At 39.2% G+C, this 10,396-nt stretch overlaps 1 non-coding gene across 1 annotated transcript; it reads left to right on the top strand.

Moving 5' to 3' along the window:
• Window positions 1-909: 909 nt before the first annotated feature.
• LOC133625414 (U6 spliceosomal RNA) lies at window positions 910-1,013 on the top strand. Its single transcript, XR_009818722.1, has one exon. It is a non-coding gene; the product is annotated as a U6 spliceosomal RNA (small nuclear RNA).
• The last annotated feature ends 9,383 nt before the right edge of the window (window positions 1,014-10,396 follow it).

Here is a 10,396-nt window from a genome sequence, read left to right as displayed (position 1 = left end):
TCTGTTCATTATTTTAGTCTTCCTCGGGGTTCCTGAATTGATGTTTAATGTCATCAAAAGAACAGGAAAAAGAGGGACAAAAATGCAAGGAGATCATAGAACATTCTAAGTCCAAAGGACTTACAAGGATCATTGAGCCCACCTCCTGACTCCACACAGGGCATCTAAGAAGTTAAATCATATATATGATGATTTTTCAAGCATTTCCTGAACACTAGTAGGCTTGAGGCCATGATCATGTCCTTGGAAAGCTTGTCCAGACTGTGTCACAGCCCTTGCTAAAGTCAGAGTAAATGTCAGTCACCACTGTCTCCTTGTCCTGCTAAGACAGTCACTTCTTCAAAATGAGTCTCATGTTAGTCCTAGCACTTGTTGGTGACTCCATGCTGGATGTCCCCAGAGGTATTTATGTCTTTCATGTGTCTCCAAATGATCTTCTGATAGATGTTTGAGAAAGGCAAGAGCTATTTCCTGGACTTCTGCCAGAAGACTCGAGTTTTGGATCTCCCAAAAAATGTGAGAGATTTTTCTTGGAGCAGGTAAGCAGGAGACCACAAAAGTGGCAAGAAGCTTTGTCCTTCTATCCTAATAGACAGGGTCAGCACAAAATACACAGGTATCAAGTCAAAAGGAAGCAGGATGATTGTCACATATGTCTAAAGCACTAAGATAACCAGCAAAATAATGCAGCAAATTTAGCAAAGCAATAGAGAGAATAAGTAACGCACCTAACTATTACTGCATAAAGTTAATGATAGTAATTAAGAATAATATATCACCAATCACCTTAATTATCATCATCTAGATCTGCTGTTGCTGGGAAACCCCTCTTACAGTGAGGATTTGGAGAACCTGTCCCAGCAACTGGGAAGTCCTACACAGTGCATGCACTCGTAAGTGAGGTATCCAGTATAAGTGAGTGCACATATACTAAAATTGTAACGATGCAGAGAAGATTAGCATGGCCCCTGCACAAGGATGACATGCAAATTTGTGAAGTGTTCCATATTTCTTTAGGGCCACCAAGATGATCAGGGGTATGGAACATCTTTCATATGAGGAAAGGCTGCAGGAACCGGGGCTGTTTACTCTGGAGAAGAGGAGATTGAGGGGTGATCTTATTAACATTTATAAATACCTAAAGGGTGGGTGTCAGGAGGTTGGGATATCCTTTTTTTCTATAATAGATAGTAACAGGACAAGGGGTAATGGGATGAAGCTGGAACACAAAAAGTTCCACTTAAATATAAGAAAAAAATGATTTCACCATGAGGATGACAGAGCAGTGGCACAGGCTGCCCAGAGGGATTGTAGAGTCTCCTTCCTTGAAGGTCTTCAAGACCTGCCTGGACATGTTCCTATGCGACCTGATCTAGGTGAACCTGCTTCTGCAGGGGGGTTGGACTAGATGATCTCTAAAGGTCCCTTCCAACCCCTACCATTCTATGATTCTATGATCCAAAGCTGCTACAAGAGGGTCCAGCTTGTTATATTATTGATTAAACAATTTACATAACTTCTAATGCAGAACATCTGGTTTGTCACTCAGTTGAGATACCACCTGGAGCTTGTCCAGGGCTCAGGGAGAAACCAAAGAAGTTTCTTTATCAATTTGGTTTTGATCACGTGTTTTCACAGAAGGCCAGACACCTGGTTTCACAGCCTTGACAGCCTGCCTCTGAACAAGCAAAGGAATACATTCTCATGGCATCTATCTTCACTAAGAATTATATGCTGCCTAAGCTATATCTATCATTAATAATCATGCATATTTCACTAACAATCAAACAATAATTTTATATAATATTTGATTGGGAGATTCATCTAGAGGTTGACTTTATTTTGAAGCCTGTTGCTCAGGCCTCAGCACTTCATTTTCATAGTAGCTAACAGAGAAAGGATGCGCCTGAGATTGAACCCACCCACTACCTCCAGGCCCCAAGGACCTCCTTTGGTGGCCTCTGACAAAATCCTGGTGTTGTGCTGACATGATATCTAGGCCCTCTCCACCCCTCTTACTTGGAGGTCTGTGCAGGAGAGATAGTATGTCACCATGCTCCAGAGACAGAGACAGGGCGAGGGAAGAAGTGCCCATGCAGCACTTGGGAATTGACAGTTCTTTTATGAAGTACATGGAGACATTGTACTGGTTGCATGTGGGTTGTCTGGATGTTTTGCTGCCTCGCAGCTACCATTGAGTACAGAAGGCTGTGCCACTTGTCCTCCTGCTGTCACAAGCCTCCTGATTTTATTTTGTTCTAGAAGAGCCCTATAAAATCAAGGTCCCTGGTAGATGGCCGATGATTCACTAGCTTTGAAGTCCTCTGATGCCAGACATGCTTGGAAGAAAGAGCAACTGGAGCAATAAGGTTGGTGGCTGTCCACTTTTGCATGTGACAACAGAAAGGCAGTTCCTAAGAGAAGAACAAAGGAGCAAGACACTTCCAGGGGGAGGAAGAAGGATCAGTGTGAGGAATTCCACCCTAATTGGCATGAGAGCGATTGCAATTCCTCATGTGAGCTATGATGAGCAGCACATGGATGGGAGTCTACCAGGGAACAGCATGAGGTCTAGATGTATCAGTCTACCAAGGAATCAGTGGAGGATGACCACCACTGCTGACATATGATTGATTGCCTGTCTTATGTGACTCATGGTGTGTAATCAATGGATGTGAATCCATCTTGGAACAGCAAGCAGCCCGATTATCTGATCCTGCCAAGGAATGGTGTGAAGCCCGGGCATATTAACCCACCACAGAATAGCATAGAGCCTGTGCACATTAGTTCATCAAAGCATGGTAAGGAACCCATGGATGTTAGTTTGCCAGAGAATAATGAGGCCATGGGTTCAGATTCACCTCAAGATGAAGAAGAGCCAATGCAAGTGAATCCACCTGTTACAGGGCTGATCTCACATGACTCTAGCATGCCTGGCCTCCATTCCATGAGATCACACCAATGGCTATGAGAGGAATGCCTGGCCAGCTCCCCATTAGCAGCCCAGCCTCCTCAGTTATCATTAGCTGGAGGAGGACAGAATAAGGATGGCCATTTAAAATGCCAAGGCTCATTGTCGTTTCGTCTTGTTCAAAGTTATTTTACAGCAGTTACCTGTATTTTCTTATTGAAGATAAGATTTTTTGACATTGTGACATTTTGGTATAGAGAACAGATATCAAAAGCAACTGATATAAACTAACAGAGGTTAATACAGAGATGAAGATGTCTTTTCTGTAAAAATATACTGCAGAACTACATACTGAAAAATAATAATACTAAAGTTAATTTCAAGTGCATGACATTTCCACAATGTTGGGTTGTTTGTTTTTTTTTTTTTTTTAAAACCTGAATTATTTATTACCATGTAGGACAAGAAGAATGTGGTAGATTATTGCAGAGATAAGCATCCTGCAATGACTGTCTAGATGAAACAGTGTGCTATCACACTAATGTCTACGAGGCAGATGTCTCTGGTGAGGAGGCAGTGTGTATCTCTGAGAGGGAGATAGTTGTGCAAAGACTGTCAGGACCTTTTTCGGTATGAAGCTGTTACGTGCAGTTTTAAGTCTCTCCATGACTTCCTGCAACTAGTTTATGTAAGGGAAGAGTACTTTTCTACTGTCTTATCAAAGTTGTTTTATGATGTGATAAATACCAGCACAGATTGAGCTTAAAATTACCTTTCAAGTTTGTAACAAGGAAAAGTTAAAACAACAGTTGAAAAAACCCTGAGTTTGAAGGTGGTTGGGAGATACTTGAATAGTGTGATTTATTCATTTCCTTTGTGTATAACGAAGAAATGAAGACTTCTGCACTGTCTCAGAATGATTTTTCTCCTCCATGTCTTAAATTGCCTACATTTTCATTACAACAAAAGGACCAGTAGTGTCCAGGGAACTTGAACTGAGAACTTTCATGTAACAGCACATGACATTGTTAGAATTAGATAAACGACTTATCAGAAGACCTTTATTACATTTTAGATACCTTTGTCTCTTTAGATTCTGTTCTGCAGACTGATATTTCTAGATTACATGAATAGCGTTGTCAAGTAGACTGATGCTCATACTTCTAGATTATGAGGATCCATTTTCAGATGTCCATTTTTGTCCATCACCCATAGAGAGAGAACAGACATTAAGTCTTTTTCTTGTCCTCACTGTATTTTTGCTTCTTATTCAGCTGATCACCAATCAAGTAGTCCCTGCAGCACAATTTCAGTAAATGGGATGTTCCATATTTTGGTCTATTGTGAACACAGTCATCATTCTAGCTATACTTAGTTGTTTGAGAAAAATCTGAAAGGACAGAGGTGGAGGAACCATTTTAACATTAGTTGTAAAAATCACTACTTTTTAATAATACTCTGTCAAATCTTATTTTGAAATTGTCTGGAAAAAATATTTTTCTTGACTGTGTTCTTTCAGAACCTGTCACAACAAAATAGCAAACACCATCAGGATGGTTGATACAAATTTGAGACAGGGAACCTCCAACACTTACAGGAATGCTGTTGAACAGACTGCTGAAAATAACAAAGGATGTGCTCATGAGTGTACACAGTAAATAGTACCAGCTTCATTGCCCCTTCTCTCCCTCAATGCACGTTCCCTCCTAAAGAGAGGACCTCAGGACATCCTGATGAAAATGCATTCTCATGTGTAAGTTATCGTTTGTGTGAAAGTTCTTGAAATATTGCAAAGCAGATATAAAATTGTGATTTTTATTGTTATTTTATTGTGTTGTTAAGGTTGTAATTATGATTTTGTAGCCGTTTGCTCTCACTTGTGTAGTACTGAATAAGAGGCAAATGCATTTTTCTTTGCTGTGGTCAAAGTGTGGTGTTTTAAATAATCTAAGTGTAGAGATAACCTTTCTCAGTGTATGTGTGTGTATCTACACATGTATACACACAGAGTAATAGTTGCTGTGTAGTTATTATTGACATTGATACTTTGTCTTTTCATATCTGAAAAATATAAAGGGGAAAAAGATCTATTGCCTCTGTCATTCCCCTGAAAGAGATAAAATAGTAACTGGGAGAAGTATTTTCTAATTCATAGAGAAAAAGATTTAATGAAAGAAAAAGAAACAAGCACCCAGCTCCAAGAGGATCCCCATAGTAAAGGCTCAAAGATTAAGAAGAAAAGAACTGAGGAGTCCTCCAGTGCTCTCAAAGAAGATGACAGATAAAGAAAATGCTTGACTTATTTCTTCCTGTCCCACAAGGTATGTAGTAAGTTGAACTTTTCCAGCCTTATCAGGACTGGAGGAGGGATCTGTTGTATAAGCTCTTACATATGTGTCAAAACCCTTTTCCCCCTTTTTTTCAGGATGGAAAAAGAACATCCTAAAAGGACAACAAAGAGGCAGACATCTTATGGTCTTTTCAGTAGTGCCTGTGGCAGTTCTTACATGAAGGGCTTCATAAGTTTAATACAGAAGAAAAAAAGGTTTCAGTACGCCAAGCTTGTAAAGTTTAGTGACTTCCTCTGGAGTATACTCAGGTTCGGATTTCTCCTTTGCCTCTTTTTCCCTCTCATTCATTCAAGAGTCATTGAAAGGCTTGAATCTCAGTCCTTCTCACCATGCTATCATCTCTCTTTATAAAGAAAAAAAATGCTTTGAAAGAGAAGGCTTATTCTGACATAAAATAGGGGAGAGCAAATCCTTTCCTTTCAAAGCATAAAATCTTGGGTCAGATAATATCAGGATCTAAAAAAATATCAAACTTGAAACAAATACTCTCTTCAGGCTCTTGAGCAAGAAGGAGTTTTCAAAAGAAGATATTTTTTTATCAGAAGCTGGGAAAGGACTTTCTTGATTGGGAGTAAGTTTGGTATTTTTGAGATTATTCTATGAAACTTTGTAATTGTTTCAGTGTGGGATATCAATTAGTTAAATAACTAAAAACAGATGCTGTAAGGATACCTGTCTGATCCAGACAAAAGCTTTTCATCATATCTGTAATACTGGACAAAAAATTAATGCTTAATGTAAGAATAGGGCAAGTAGACTGTAGGATGTCCCTTAAATATTCTCCAAAGTAATTCCAACTTGAGGATCTTAGAATAATAGAATAATTGATCATAAGATCAATGTGAAAGGACTTAACAGATATAGAATTGTGTTTCTATATTTTACAGCCTTCAAAAAATTCTTTTTTTGTGTGTGTTTATTTCTTCACTGAATAACTGAATATCTGGTACTAAATTAGTGACACATTTTTTATATGAAGGAACAGCGATCTAGCTAATGATATCCTAGTGATTTTTATTCTTTTTATGATTCTGAGGACGAAGAAAGGAGTTTGTTTGGGTTTATAAAGGTAATCTGATTTCAGAATACCTTGACTCATTTCTAATTATTTCACTTTGGGAGAGTTGGTTTCAGAAGACATCACATGCTTCTGAGCTAGAATTTGAGTGCTCATTGTAAGTTAACTGTGCTAGTGGTAAGCTCTACTTTGATACTGTTGTCTTCTGAAAGGGTCAACTTAATAGGTACGGTAAAGCCAGCTGTTTGTTAGAGAGGAGCAAAATAGTCTGCAATGTTATTGAAGTTGATAACTGAAGGCAATAATTAAAGACTCACTTCTCAAAAGAAATGTATTATTATACTTCATTTATTATGACAGTTAGAGTTCAATATATCTAGAAACTAAAATCTTTCATTTATAGCTTTCTTGGACTTGTAGCAATAAGAACCTGAAAGTGAAGTGTGAGTTAAGTTTTCTGGTTTTCTTGCATTGCTCATTATGTAACTATTTCCTTGAATCTGGGTAGGTTTATGTCATGATTTGACGTAACAGCCTTTTCTGGTAAGGAGGAAGGGGCTGTAAAGATGGCTCCTGCAAGAAGTTTCTTGTAACTCTCCCAAGCTCTGAGCCAGACCCACTTCTGCGGCTGAGCCAATTAGATGCCTCCACAATCACTCTTTAAGAAGCTGGAGGAGGAGGCTTCTTCCTCCTTCTTCATTAAAAGCCTCAAGCCAGGGACAGTGACTATGGCCAGAGGAGGCTGTGTCCCAGAGGAGGGCCCCAATCACTTCACTACAGACCCTGAGCGAGGGACAGTGATTTTCTTCTTTAAAACTATGACTGGAAGAGGCCATATCCCAAGGGAGAGACCCTTTATCACTATGGCCAGAGTAGGCCTTGTCCCGAGGAACGGACCCAATATCCACAGCTGTAACTGTGGGAAGGAACCCACGACAAAGCAGCTCATTAAACTTAAGCCCAGAAGAGGCCTTGTCCCAAGAGAGGGACCCTATAGGTCTATAAAGAAACTGCAACCCTCTCAAAGAACCCACACCAGAGATATTCAGCAAGGCCTGTGTCCCGTGTGAGGGACCCTGCATTGGCAGAAGCCACAGCTGTTGGGAACAACCCACACCAGAGAAGTTCATTAAGGGCTGTGTCCCAGGGGAGGGACCCTGTGTTGGAGCAGGGGAAGAATGCCAGGAGTTGTCCTCATCTGAGAAGACAGAAGCAGCAGAACCCATCTGTGACAGATTGACCATATCCCCCATTCCCTGCCCCCCTAAGCTGTTGAGGGAGTAGGAAGTAGAAATATCGGGAGCAGTGAGCTGAATCTGGGAAGAAAGGGAGGATGGGGGAGGCAGATCTTAAAGTGCTGGTTGTAATTTTCTCATCATCCTACTCCCTTTTTGCTCTTACTCTGTTCTGTTTCTTGTAGAATAAACTTTCCTACTTTTCTCTCTAAGTCAAGTACTGGAGTCTGTTTTGCCCAGAACTGTAGTTGGCAGTGAGACCTCCCTGCCCTTGTCTTAATCCATAACAACTTTGCCTATCTTTTACTCCCATTTTGCTGGGGCCTCCACCATCCTAATGAGGGTGGGGGTGAATGGGGGCACTGAGAGAGAGACTGTCGTGGTGCCGCTGTGCTAGCTGGGCCAAAACATGACAGTTTATTTTATAATTAATGCATTAGGGACTACAAATGTACTGTTTCATTGTTGCTGCTCACTTTTCAGGCCTTATTTTGTAAGGCAATAAATCCTTTCCTGTAATATAGTTTTTTATGCCCCAAACTCTGAGCTGGAATTTTATTTGTAGATTCAGCATTTCCCATGGTTATATTTTATAAAATATTTATTTTCATTCCTTCGAAAAAGCTCTGACATAGATTTGATGATGCATGTGTTTGTTCAGTAGTTTGGACTGTTACTTATATTTGCAGAAGTTAGTTCTTGGGTGGACTTAGTTTTATACATTTGCAATTCATGTTGTTGTAAATTAACCCAGGATTCCCATTAATTTTGTGTCACATTCAGAGAGTAGATATAGCTGGACAAATGTAGTTCGTATCATTAGCTGCACCCCAGAAACTGCAACTGCAAGCAGTGTATGGGAACTGCATATGCTTACACTGGACACCTGAGCAATAAATCTTTTGTATCAGACTCAGCAAGTATTGTACATCTATGATATATCTGGAGACAGAGATCTGAGGCTTCATTTTGAACTTCACAGTATTCACAACTGCTGGTGCTTGCTCACAAGCAGTGCAGGTACCACAGTATGGAACATGAATCTTGGGCTCAGAAATGGAGCACTTATTTCAGATTTTCATCTATATCTATGCCTCATAAAACAAACATAAACTATTTAACTAACAAGGGTTAAATGAATGAATTCTCAGCATCAAATGAATTGACAGGTATTAACAAAGGATCCTAATTACAATTGCACAGTGAAACACTGAAAATCTTCATTCAGACTTGTTAAAAAAAACCAAACCTTGATATAATTACATATTGTATTGCAATATTAAATAATAAAAATGACTTGTCACTTGAAATTGAGCCAGAAAGACCTCTGTCGGATCTAGTACATCTTACATTCTTTTTATTTTAACACATTGAATTACACTATTTGACTCCTTAGCACACAAAGAGCTGTAAACGAACATATAAAGATCTGTGGATGCAGGCAATATTATCAGCTATATGAAAAGAGAAGGCTTTTGTTGGCTCAAGGAAAATAAGTGGTCCCAAAAGCCCTTATAGTTATAGCCCTTACAGCTTAATTATCTCTCAAGTTTTTCAAATTGTTTGTTTGTTTGTTGTGGTTTGTTCATTTTTTTGGGTTTTTTGTTATTGGTGATGATCGTTTGGTGGTTTGTTTTTTTTTTTTTTTTTCGAGGGATACTGTTGGTGAAGGATAGGATGACACATTGTCTTGTTGGTAACTTGTTTTTTATATGTTTACTATGAAATTTGTAAAATATATTGAAATGAAAGAAGATACTCATCAAGCATTCATACATGACAGTACTGCCTGGTGGAAGAGTCAAATTTCTGCTGAGGTACATGAATTTAGATTTCTATGTTCACATTTGAAAAATAGTATTCACATCACTTCAGAGATGTATATATCTGCTATTTCAATAAGAATGACTGATAGAAAGGTCTACAGTATTGTTAACTGTCTATAAAACAAGTAGGGTCATCTCATGTGTGTCTAAGTAGAAGTAGGAAGTGCCTACAGAAGGTATTGATTTAGAATACTTGGCTGGGTTGAGTAAACCTGAAAACACGTGCACCTGCTGTCCTGATCCATGAGAACTGCTCGAGATTGAGGGCAGGGAAAAAATGTAGAGCATTTTCTCAGTATGCAAGTTCACAAACCTGTTGCAGCAAAAATATATTTTCAGAAACCAGAAGTTTAAAAGAGTCAAAGGGTAACCAGAGACAGGGGAAAACTCACAGAATTACACAGCCACTTAAGAGTCTTTGAAGACATACTTCTGTATGTATGATTACTGGTAAAAGTAGGACAGAGTGCTTTCAGAAAACCAGAGAGAGGCCCTAAGTCAGTTATGTATGTGATTTTGAATCCCTAACAGTATGAACGCAGCTGTGGAAGGCAGCCTCTCGATACCACAGAATTTAGCAGTACTACAGTCTTTTGTTAGTGAACCTCCTAGATGCAAAAGGTTCCACTTCACAGAGAAATGCATATATCTTATCTTTTCTTAAAACTACTGACTTCATGCAGAAGTTCAGTGTTTCTAGTGGTATGCTAGATTTTATTCACAGTAGTAGTGAGTCTTCCAATCAAGTAAAGAGCAAGCGTATTCCCAAGACCATATTTTTAAGGAAAAGGAAAAAACATCCAAAGCTCTGTAATATACTGCCACTCAAAAAGCTTATGATTTTACATCTGTGGATACTGTGGGCTGCCAAAGAGCAGAAGCAGAGAGAGAAATGCAGATGCTTCCCTGTATGCTCCTGGGACATGCTTTATGGAGAGTTAACAAGAGAGAGATAGTAAAACAGTTGTATGTCTTTCCTGAATCCTAACAGGAACAGATCAGCATGTTCATGTATGGGTTCAAAGAGAGAGGATAAGGATATGTTGAGGATGTGC

The sequence above is a fragment of the Colius striatus genome, chromosome 4 (genome assembly GCF_028858725.1).
Source record: "Colius striatus isolate bColStr4 chromosome 4, bColStr4.1.hap1, whole genome shotgun sequence".
Classification (NCBI taxonomy): Eukaryota; Metazoa; Chordata; class Aves; order Coliiformes; family Coliidae; genus Colius; species Colius striatus.
The sequence above is the reverse complement of the archived record's forward strand: the minus strand, read 5'-3'. Positions and strand labels throughout refer to the sequence as shown.